Source organism: Salvelinus alpinus, chromosome 37 (assembly GCF_045679555.1).
Source record: "Salvelinus alpinus chromosome 37, SLU_Salpinus.1, whole genome shotgun sequence".
NCBI lineage: Eukaryota > Metazoa > Chordata > Actinopteri > Salmoniformes > Salmonidae > Salvelinus > Salvelinus alpinus.
The window spans coordinates 17082117-17094188 of record NC_092122.1 but is presented as its reverse complement, the minus strand read 5'-3'; the positions used below and the strand labels follow the sequence as shown (position 1 = coordinate 17094188).

The 12072-nt window shown below is 43.1% G+C and overlaps 1 long non-coding RNA gene across 1 annotated transcript; it reads right to left on the bottom strand.

Moving 5' to 3' along the window:
• Positions 1-36: 36 nt before the first annotated feature.
• LOC139566007 (uncharacterized) lies at positions 37-1729 on the bottom strand. Its single transcript, XR_011673031.1, has 4 exons — positions 1585-1729; positions 1349-1462; positions 942-1081; positions 37-508 (listed from the first exon to the last, which is right to left on the bottom strand). It is a non-coding gene; the product is annotated as an uncharacterized lncRNA (long non-coding RNA).
• Positions 1730-12072: the final 10343 nt, after the last annotated feature.

Sequence of the window (12072 nt, the reverse complement as noted above, 5' to 3'; positions counted from 1 at the left end):
GAAAAAGAAACAAAACCATTGAAAGGACAGAAAAAGAGAAAAAAACATTGAAAGGAAAGAAAAAGAAACAAAAGTTCCCATACAGAAACTTCAACATGTAAATAAAGTGAATCTGGGCGTGTATATATACAGTAGACTAGACACGTGCCCTCACTCACTATAACACGTTAACCCTAGAACCAATAAGGTTTCTTCGGCTGTCCCCATAGGAGAAACCTTTGAAGAACCTATTTTGGTTCCAGGTACAACCCTTTTGGGTTAAATGTTGAACCCTTTCCAAAAAGGGTTCTTCTATGGGGACAGCCGAAGAACCGCTTTGAAACCATTTTTTCTAAGAGTGCAGGACAAAGTTTTATCACCAGGCTGAGGAACATGAAGATGAGCTGGATGACATCAGTGTAGGCCACCGAGTACAGCCCTCCCAGCAATGTGTAGAGAACTGCCACGTCAGCAGACAAGGCCACAGCCAAGGGTGATGGGATATCTATGATCGCACTCACCGTTCCCCCTAGAGCAAAGCATTGTGCAGATTGTTCACACATTCTAGCTAGCGTAGTAGCTTGCAAGCTTCTGTGTGTAGTATATAGCCATCAACATCCCTGAGATCTGAGTGTCATTATGTCGCTAGAAAGCCTCAACAGTTCACCCAATGTATAACTTACACACATGCCATGCAGGTTTATGCACTCATTCATGCATCAGGGAGTTGGCCAACATCACCAACTAATAATGTAATAGTTTAGACTCATTCTCATGCTTCCAGATAATGCGGTGGTGGACAATTGCTTATTCTTCAATAAATTACATCAAAGATACACTCAGAGAAATCTAAGCTAGAGACAGTTTTTCCACGTGACATAACCAGGTAAACGTGGCTCTAGTCATGGCACGTGCTAAAAGGTGCTGTGATGGCTATTTTGCTGACAGAACAACTGACTTACCCAATGCAGCGAGCACACAGGCTATCCAGAAGATGTCAGCAAGGAGTGATGGGACAAATAGAAAAGCAGTTAACGTGTTCCCATACTTCTCCTGGAACGGATCCATTATGGTGACGTAATTCTTCTCTCGGACAGGTTTCCTAAAGAACAATGCACCTGCAGTCACGAATCCATTTACTGTGACTTATTTACCTTACACCACAGGAGGTTGGTGGCACCTGAATTGAGGAGGACGGGCATGTCAAATGGACAGAGAGGAATAAGCGGAAAGCTATCAACAACATCAAACACGTGGTTTCCATGTGTTTCATGCCATTCCATTCGCTCCATTCCAGCAATTATTATGAGCCATCCTCCACTCAGCAGCCTCCACTGCCCAAGTATTATGATAACATAACCATACATACCTGCAACCAGGCTAAGGGAGAAGCCTATCGGTCCAATGGCCCAAGCCAGGCCCCTTTTAGGGTCGTAGACCACCTCAGCATTGCCTAGGATGAAACCTCCTCCCACCCATGTAGCTGTAGAGAGAGGGTGGTAACACAGAACAACCACTAAACATTGAAAAGTACTTTGAAAGAGACTCAATGACTTTCAAATCTGGGTGATCTTATGTTACAAGTTAGTTAGGTTGACTACACACCTGTGGTAGTGAAGATGCTGACCCAGATGTTGAGGTTCCGCCCTCCAACCATGGCAACCTCACTAAGGTTTCCAGTGCACTTCCTCTCCTCGCGCTTGGACTTTCTGGATGCCTGTCGCGAGGACAATGAGGAAGAACACCCCGATTAACAGCAGGCCAGGCCAGTTAAGCGCCATCTTCAGGGAGGAGAGAGAATTTCTATACGATACATGAATATTGACGACAGACCATCGAGACTTAGGCCAATGTCACACAGAGAGGTACGAAAACGTGACCTCAGCAAAAAAAGAACCGTCCTCTCGCTGTCAACTGCGTTTATTTTCAGCAAACTTAACATGTGTAAGTATTTGTATGAACATAACAAGATTCAACAACTGAGACATAAACTGAACAAGTTCCACAGACATGTGACTAACAGAAATGGAATAATGTGTCCCTGAACAAAGGGGGAGTCAAAATCAAAAGTAACAGTCAGTATCTGGTGTGGCCACCTGCTGCATTAAGTACTGCAGTGTAGAGGTCGACCGATTAATCGGAATGGCCGATTAATTAGGGCCGATTTCAAGTTTTCATAATAATCGGAAATCGGTATTTTTGGACACAATTAAGTCTATGATTTGATATTTGATAGAGCAGTCTGACTGAGCGATGGTAGGCAGCAGTAGGCTCGTACGCATTCATTCAAACAGTACTTTCGTGCGTTTTGCCAGCAGCTCTTCGCAATGCTTCAAGCATTGAGCTGTTTATGACTTCAAGCCTATCAACTCCCGAGATTAGGCTGGCAATACTAAAGTGCCTATAAGAACATCCAATAATCAAAGGTACATGAAATACAAATGGTATAGAGAGAAATAGTTGACGCATCATAATTCCTAAAATAACTACAACCTAAAACTTCTTAACTGGGAATATTGAAGAACTGGGAATATTGAGCCACCAGCTTTCAGATGTTCTCATGTTCTGAGCAAGGGACTTAAACATTAGCTTTTTTACATGGCACATATTGCACTTTTACTTTCTTCTCCAACACTTTGTTTTTGCATTATTTAAACCAAATTGAAAATGTTTCCTTATTTATTTGAGGCAAAATTGATTTGATTGATGTATTATATTAAGTTAAAATAAATGTGTTCAATCAGTATTGTTGTAATTTTCATTATTACAAATAAATAGATAAATAAATAGAAATTGTCCGATTAATCGGTATCGGCTTTTTTTTGGTCCTCCAATAATCGGTATCGACATTGAAAAATCATAATTGGTCGACCTCTACTGCAGTGCATCTCCTCCTCATGGACTGCCCCAGATATGCCAGTTCTTGCTGTGAGATATTACCCCACTCTTCCATCAAGGCACCTACAAGTTCCCGGACATTTCTGGGGGGAATGGCCTTAGCCCTCACCCTCCGATCCAACAGGTCCCAGACGTGCTCAATGGGATTGAGGCTCTTCGCTGGCCATGGCAGAACACTGACATTCCTGTCTGCAGGAAATCACGCACAGAATGAGCAGTATGGCTGGTGGCATTGTCATGCTGGAGGGTCATGTCAGGATGAGCCTGCAGGAAGGGTACCACATGATGGAGGAGGATGTCTTCTCTGTAATGCACAGCGTTGAGACTGCCTGCAATGACAACAAGCTCAGTCCGATGATGCTGTGACACAACGCCCCAGACCATGACAGACCCTCCACCTCCAAATCGATCCCACTCCAGAGTACAGGCCTCGGTGTAACGCTCATTCCTTCAACGATAAACGTGAATCCGACCATCACCCCTGGTGAGACAAAACTGCGACTCGTCAGTGAAGAGCACTTTTTGCCAGTCCTGTCTGGTCCAGCGACGGTGGGTTTGTGCCCATAGGCGACGTTGTTGCCGGTGATGTCTGGTGAGGACCTGCCTTACAACAGGCCTACAAGCCCTCAGTCCAGCCTCTCTCAGTCTATTGCGGACAGTCTGAGCACTGATGGAGGGATTGTGCGTTCCTGGTGTAACTCGGGCAGTTGTTGTTGCCATCCTGTACCTGTCCCGCAGGTGTGATGTTCGGATCTACCGATCCTGTGCAGGGACCCTGGGCATCTTTCTTTTGGTATTTTTCAGAGTCAGTAGAAAGGCCTCTTTAGTGTCCTGAGTTTTCATAACTGTGACCTTAATGGCCAACCTGTTAGTGTAAGCTGTTAGTGTGTTAACGACCGTTCCACAGGTGCATGTTCATTAATTGTTTATGGTTCATTGAACAAGCATGGAAACAGTGTTTAAACCCTTTACAAGGAAGATCTGTGAAGTTATTTGGATTTTTACGAATGATTTTTGAAAGACAGGGTGCTGAAAAAGGGCAGTTTCTTTTTTTGCTGAATTTATATAGTTTTGTCCATTTTGTCCATCAAAAGTTCAACTAATTCTTACCTTTTACGTACATCTAATGATAATTAGTATAATGTTCAGCTTAGCAAAACTCTGGTTGCCTCTTGCTCAGAGACTGTCTACTTCAAATGGCCAATATCCACCAGCACGCTAGCTTTTCCCTGAAAATGAATGGGCTCCGTCACTTTGTCGGAGGCATCTCTTGCTAGTGGACATGCCCGGTAAGTGACGAATCACTTCAGTTTGTTATTTCCAAAGAAATGTAGCTTGTGGTATCAAATAACATTCAACCAGGTAGAGAACTTATCAATAGCCAATCCAGCCCGGTGTTCAAGCTAGCGAAACCTTCCCTCCCCCGATTGGTTAATCGCACAGTGGTTTCCCTCTGGGATTTTCATCAAGTTCAGCCTAACCTTTTGCCTCTTTCTGTTCACCAGAATTGGTTTGCCTCACTCATTTAACCCTGATGCATAGCTGAAGAAAATGTACAGCTAGTGGTGTGGGTCAGATTGACCCGTACAGTTTAATCACACTCAAGACAGCCAAGTAAAAAGAATCAAGTAAAAACAACCCAAACTTTATTTTGTCTTGTCAGACCTTTCAGGAAGAAGAAACACAAGAACATTTGATTTCAAAAACTCTATATTTAAGAACTATTTGTTAAACATATTTCCTTTCTCACAAACAAGCATTTTCTGTTGGAGCTCATTTCTGAGTGTCTGTGTCAGAGATCTGCTGCTCTCACTGAGATGCTTGGGAATGCTCTTTTTCACCCAAACAGAATGATAAAGGTGCAACAACAACCAGTCAAAACAAAATACATCAGACAGTTGTTTATTTTGGACCCGTGGAAATATCTATACACATGACAGCCTCTGGGTCAAAATGACCCACAACATCACGTTTGTAAACATAATCTACAAAGACATTCCACAACACATCAGTGTGTGCACATTTTGAAGTTAGGTTCATGACGCAAAACGAGGACAAGGTATTTAATTTCATGGAGATAAAGAGAGGTTAACTAGTATTTTAGGGGTCAAATTGATCCGCAACATAATAGGAGGGTTAACAGAAGGTTTTTTCCTTCCTTTGAAAAAGAATGACTTCTGCAATTTGTCGCATATAGTGGACAACCTCTGACAATGCCTCCTTGTGTATCTTCCTCCCATTGGAAATGACTGATTTCCGGTTGTTTGATTTCTCAAAGTAATACCCAGTATAAACGTACTGTTAGGGTGAACTCCAACCTAATTTGCATAACACCAGCATTTAGAACAACAGTAAGGAGTCCACTCCTCAGGAAAGTCTTCTCCACATGAAAAATATGGGAGAAATGAACGTGAAACCCAAATAAGGGTACAGCTCGGAGGGATTTGTGGTCAGAGATTTTACCATAAATCTTCATCTTCACTTTAGCCCAAGAAGTCACCAAGGCAACCAGTAAAGAGTGAGCAGATTTGCATTCAGTCAGTCAGTTGGTTCCATTATCATGCTGACTGACTCACTTACACACACACACAATCACACACACACGCATCCCATACCAAAAACATATCTTTGTAAAGGAATTACACATCCATCCACATACTATAGGTGGATGGAAATATGTGGATGGTCATGCACATAAGAAAATGGTAATATATTCACTGTATACAAAATAGTTATGCTGCAAGTCAGAACTAGGAAACTCGGAAATGTCAAACTTGGAAACTTGTTGTAGAAAGATGATACCCGAGTTTCACACTTGGAAAGTGTCAGAATCAACCAATAGGAAGCTCTACGCAAATAACTAACATTCATTTTAACTGAGATTCCCGAGTATCTGACTTGTCATAAATGTAGCATTACACTATAATTACTACACACAAAAAAGTTGTTATCTCATTCAAATTAGATTGGAGTTCACCCTAACAGTATGTTTATACTGGGAAAGCTGCCGCGGTCATCCCCCTCTTCAAAGGGGGAGACACTCTAGACCCAAACTGCTACAGACCTATATCTATCCTACCCTGCCTTTCTAAGGTCTTTGAAAGCCAAGTTAACAAACAGATCACTGACCTTTTAGAATCCCACCGTACCCTCCACTATGCAATCTGGTTTCTGAGCTGGTCATGGGTGCACCTCAGCCACGCTCAAGGTACTAAACGATATCATAACCGCCATCGATATAAGACAGTACTGTGCAGCCGTCTTCATCGACCTGGCCAAGGCTTTCGACTCTGTCAATCACCGTATTCTTACGACACCATTCTGTATATTTCTGGCCCTTCTTTGGACACTGTGTTTAACTAACCTGCAGATGAGCTTCAATGCCATACAACTCTCCTTCCGTGGCCTCCAACTGCTCTTAAATGCAAGTAAAACTAAATGCATACTCTTCAATCGATCGCTGCCCACACCTACTCACCCGTCCAGCATCACTACTCTGGACGGTTCTGACTTAGAATATGTGGACAACTACAAATACCAAGGTGTCTGGTTAGACTGTAAACTCTCCTTCCAGACTCACATTAAGCATCTCCAATCCAAAATAAAATCTAGAATCAGCTTCCTATTTCGCAACAAAGCATCCTTCACTCATGCTGCCAAACATACCCTCGTAAAACTGACTATCCTACCGATCCTTGACTTCGGCGATGTCATTTACAAAATAGCCTCCAACACTCTACTCAGCAAATTGGATGCAGTCTATCACAGTGCCATCCGTTTGGTCACCAAAGCCCCATATACTACCCACCACTGCGACCTGTATGCTCTCGTTGGCTGGCCCTCGCTTAATATCCATCGCCAAACCCACTGGCTCCAGGTCATCTAAGTCGTTGCTAGGTAAAGCCCCGCCTTATCTCAGCTGACTGGTCACCATAGCAGCACCCACCCGCAGCACACGCTCCAGCAGGTATATTTCACTGCTCACCCCCAAAGCCAATTCCTCCTTTGGCCGCCTTTCCTTCCAGTTTTCTGCTGCCAATGACTGGAACGAACTGCAAAAATCACTGAAGCTGGAGACTCTTACCTCCCTCACTAGCTTTAAGCACCAGCTGTCAGAGCAGCTCACAGATCACTGCACCTGTACATAGCCTATCCAACTACCTCATTACCATATTGTTATTTATTTTGCTCCTTTGCACCCCAGTACCGCTACTTGCACACTCATCTTCTGCACATTTATCACCCCAGTGTTTAATTTGCCCCACTGTAATAATTTTGCCACTATGGCCTATTTATTGCCTCACCCCCCCTATCCTACCTCATTTGCACACACTGTATATATACTTTCTCTATTGTGTTATTGACTGTACGTTTGTTTATTCAATGTGTAACTCTGTGTTGTTGTTTGTGTCGCACTGCTTTGCTTTATCTTGGCCAGGTCACAGTTGTAAATGAGAACTTGTTCTCAACTAGCCTACATGGTTAAATAAAGGTGAAATTTAAAAAATGAATAAAATAAAAAATTCAAATTCAAATTCATTGTGGTTTCATATATGGAAACTATGAGACAATCATATTGTTATGTAAATAAACAGATCTTATACAATTCTGTAATATGTTTCGCAATATTTTCATAAAACAGATCAAAGACAGAACAGTACACCCTTAAAATGTTATTTTATTTCTAAATGTCAGTCAATTATGCAAGTACAGTGTAACATTTTAATATAAATTCAGTCCTATTTTAATGTTCCAATATTAAATAGATACTGTATCACATATTTAATTGGTTTTATATACTTTGTAGTATTTCTCTTCAAGTTCAGTAGACACTTCTTTGATTGATGTTTCAGCATTGAGACATACCAAAGTGTACAAGTGTACAAGTACAATCAATATGGCAAAACAAACATAAGATGGTAAGAACTGTTTAAACTTACCTCAACGTGCAATTTTTTTTACCCTCTCAGAGGAAAAACCAAATGTACTTTGAGAATATCTTCTAACTCCTCCCTCTAGTCCTAGGAGTTTATTAGTGTAGTCAATATAACAAGTTAATAATTGATCATTACAGTACACTCATGTGGACTAAAATGCAAAAACAGTTGTAGTAAAACTGTGTTGACCACACAGTGAAAAATATATTAGTGGAATTGATTATTTACTGATTTATTTTAACTTTGCACTACTACACTGAGCTGTATTCTGTCATCATCATTTACATCCCTTATAAGGAATCATTATGGTCTGGGATTCCAGTGTGCCAATTTCCTCATGTTAACCATTAAACTGCCTGGCCTATATCCAGGTAGCTATCTGAACAGACACCCTGCTCAGACATGGTGGACCCCAATACAAGTTATTGTGACCTCACAGCATAAACCCAAACCCAGCGGGACCAGGTGGTCACTTTGTCAAGAGTCAGCTTGCAACTCAAGCCAAGCATTCTTGCACTGCAGGGAAACTGGGTCAATTAAAATCTAAGCTAAGTAACGCTCTGTTACTCAACTCCATAAGTAAAGAAAAAGGCAAAAGGGAAATGTTGAGAGACTTTGAGCAACAACTGACCATCGTTGTCCTGTTGCGTGACCACATTCTTTCACAGTGGAGAGCTGAATAAGGGACAGGGCAACTAAAGCCTAGCGGCATTGAGAAACCCAGTGATAGTTTATTTTTTCGAAAGTCTCTCGTTGATGTCACCCCCTGGGTTTGTCAACATCCCCCACTGTATCCATCACAACTGTAAGAGGGGGCTGAAGAATAGGGGTGGATGGGGCTGCTTTTTGATGTGGCTGTATCTTGTGCATGTTGCTACAGGGTTTTGTCTACATAGATGAACTGACAGGTGCATTTCATATACATAGACTACATAACTTGAGTTAGTTATAATGTAAGGCTATTTTATATTATTTTCTATATGATAGTAAAGTGGAACCCTGAATATGTAAAACTATAGAAAGCAATGTGTTCAGCCAGCCTTGAATGTGTCATAGAAGCCTTTGGAGGGTCCCTGCCTGGTAGCATTTCTGGTTTCCTAGTAACCAGGCAGCCTAGTAATTGGACACATAAGGACATGGTATGACAGCAACGCGGAGGACGGCTTGAAGGATCATGTTCAACTGGTGCTTCCTGCTAGGAACATTCCACTGCTCTCCTGGACCTTGATTACTGCTTTCTTCTGGACCAGATGTATTCATAAGCCTGAGGATCCTCGCACAATTTCAATTGGAATATGTGTTTATTTGTCGGTTTGGATGACTGGGGGAAATGTGAGAGGGGAGACCAAGGGACATGATACGGTGTATTCACCCTCCAAGCGGATACCTGGTGCAACAGGTGTTGTTCCTTATTGGATACGAAGGTACAGAGGAAGTGGAGTCCATGCTTTTTGAACTTTTCTCCCCTCTCCTCTGTATCTTGATGCTGCTGGGATGTGTGTCGAAGTCCCAGGGCTTGGTGAAACCGCACTCTTGTCCTCCAGTGGGACGGCAGCAGGGCCTCCCAAACCGCACAGTCCAAGCTGGGACAGCTTTCTACTTTCCACTCCCCCTGCCAGCCATCCGGGGACCTTTACAGCACTATCAGGTGAGCGGACTGTACTGAAAGTTGCCATTTAAATCCAAGGCCATTAATAATGTCAACTAGAGGCTGATATTTCAATAGCTTGGTAGCGAATGTTGTTTCAAACACCCGAGTGGGGACATTGTTTACTCATTTGGCTGGGGTGTTATGGACTACACAACTACAATGGAATATGGCCATATAGGCCTGGCAGAATAATTAAGTAACTCATGGAGGAAAAGGGTTACTGAATGAAAGTTCATCCACTCCTTCAGGTCTCTTTGGCCAATGATGATGCAATACCAAGTTGGTTGGTGTTCACCGAGAAGACTGGCAAGCTATTTGGCTTGGCTCTGAGGGAAGATTGTGGGCAGTACCCTCTTAAAGTGTCCGTCGCAGGCCACTGTGTATCCATTACCTACTTTCATCTTCATGTCCTTAATGGAACAGTGGAAGAGGGGAGCCTACTCTCTACACACATAAAGTAAGAGGACATTGATCCTTTTATATTCATTATGTGCATTGCATGTATTGATTGATTAAATTGAAAAATAAATTTGGTCACCCCGCCTGTGTTTCGGTAAAAAGCTGAGGGATGGGCCTGGAGAAATGTAACCACTCTCAAATTCATAGACAGAGCTATAGATGCAAGGAATGACCATCCATTATATCAAAATGAGAGTTTAAACCATGTTTTAAGGCTATACAGACTTTGTTTACATTTAAATTGTTTACAAACATTGGAGTAAAACATGTTTGTATTTTGAGTTCTGATGAGGTATGACAGTTGAACTAAGCTCATTAGGCACTTATAAGTTATATTCTTCAAGATTCAATAGGTATATATAATTAATTTCGAAGTAAATAAATTGCATTTAAGGATTCCAGCTTTAAATAAAGTTGATCTGTTCAATTTATTAATTTAATTGTTAATTTCCAATTTAGGAAATGTAGGTATTCAAATTCCCTTTATAAACTGACCGAATTGAATAATACTTTTGATCCTAATCCTGGTTGGTGGTGTGTCTGATAGGGCCGGTCTCGTCTGCCCTGTGGGGGAGACTGTCATCTGGGCTGATCTAATGCTTCAGGTGGACCCTGGCAGTTTGGACGCAGACCAACGTGTACGGCTGACCAGCACAATGGCTGACTATCTGCGAATGGCTCCTGGCTCCGTCCACCTCCTCTCGCTCAGGGGCCCCACTGCACTGCAGAGAGAGAAAACCAGGGTGTGCAGGCAGGATCCCCTCACTGCTGACACTACCCAGGAAAAGGGGGAAGGGACCTTGGGAAGAGGGCAGGCTGCCGAGCTCTTGTGGCCGGTCGGTTGTGGGGTGGGGGAGCAGTTATCAGACTTAGCCCGGATTTTGGAGCATAGCACTGCCTCAGGTCGGCTGACCACCATGTTGGGAGTCCCCATACTAGGGTGGAGGGTTCTCTGCAAGGGGTTGCTTCCTAGGATCAGGAGGGGGCTGCAACCTCTGCGTCATACAGCCACCCCAACTGTAGTTCTCCCACCACCAACGCAGGTGCCAGAGTCAGTCAGACTGGAGCTTTCACACATACCTGCTCCGGAGCCTTCTACTAGTTTGATGATGTCATACCCCACAGCCATCCTGGAGACACACACTAGGGCCCCAAACCTAGAACTAACACAGGCCTCAAGTTACCCTCTAACATCCTCTGTTGCTTGTGAGGGTGTTTTGCAATCATCACCATCTGGCACGAGAGACGATTTGTTGTCCATGCCTCTCAAACCAACCCTACTCACCCCAGAGTGTTTCACACAATCACTGAAGAGGCCTACATTTCACACAGCCACCAAAACTGAGATGGTATCAACTGTTAGTATGTCCAGAGAATCAAACCACTCCCAGCTAATCGCGACATCTTCAACTAAATGTTTTCCAACACAGCAAACATACACATTCCCATTCAGAGAACACGGACACGTTTCCATGGACACACACACCCATAGTGTAACAACATTTGCCTCAGCTCTTCACAGCCTTGTGTATGTAGCCTTTATAAGCAGGAACCCAACTTTGTTGCCAGAGTATGATTCTCATGGAAGAACAATGAACCCCTCGACTTCACAAAGTACACCAACCATAAACCTGGTAGACCAGAGCACCAGCAGTCAAAGATTTCTACCACTGACACTAGTCCAAACTGCACCACCATGGACAAAAGAGCACACTAGACGTACATCTATATTGGAGCCCTCCCAGCTAACATTAGACCCACCCGGAGACACAAGAGCACAGCTAAGCCAAGCTGCACAGAAGACTATGGTGACGAGGACCACTATGGGGAAACTAGTGGGACCAGACTCTGTGCTTACTTCAATAAACCTGGAGCATCCAGAGAGGCCTGACCCTATTTATACAGACTCCCACTTGAGCTCCATTGTTCCAGCTTCTCACTTGTCTTTGCTTAGTGCTGTGGGAGTGCCAAAACAGTCCTCCATTATTTTGTCTATGAAAAGTATATCGGCGTCCCAAAGTATCTACTCTATGACGTTACTTGAGACCCCTTGGCCTGCTCCAATATTATTGGAAACCCTTCGACTCCACAGTATTTACCCTTCATTAGTATCAGAGACCGGTAGACTTGAAAGCGTTCTCTCTACAG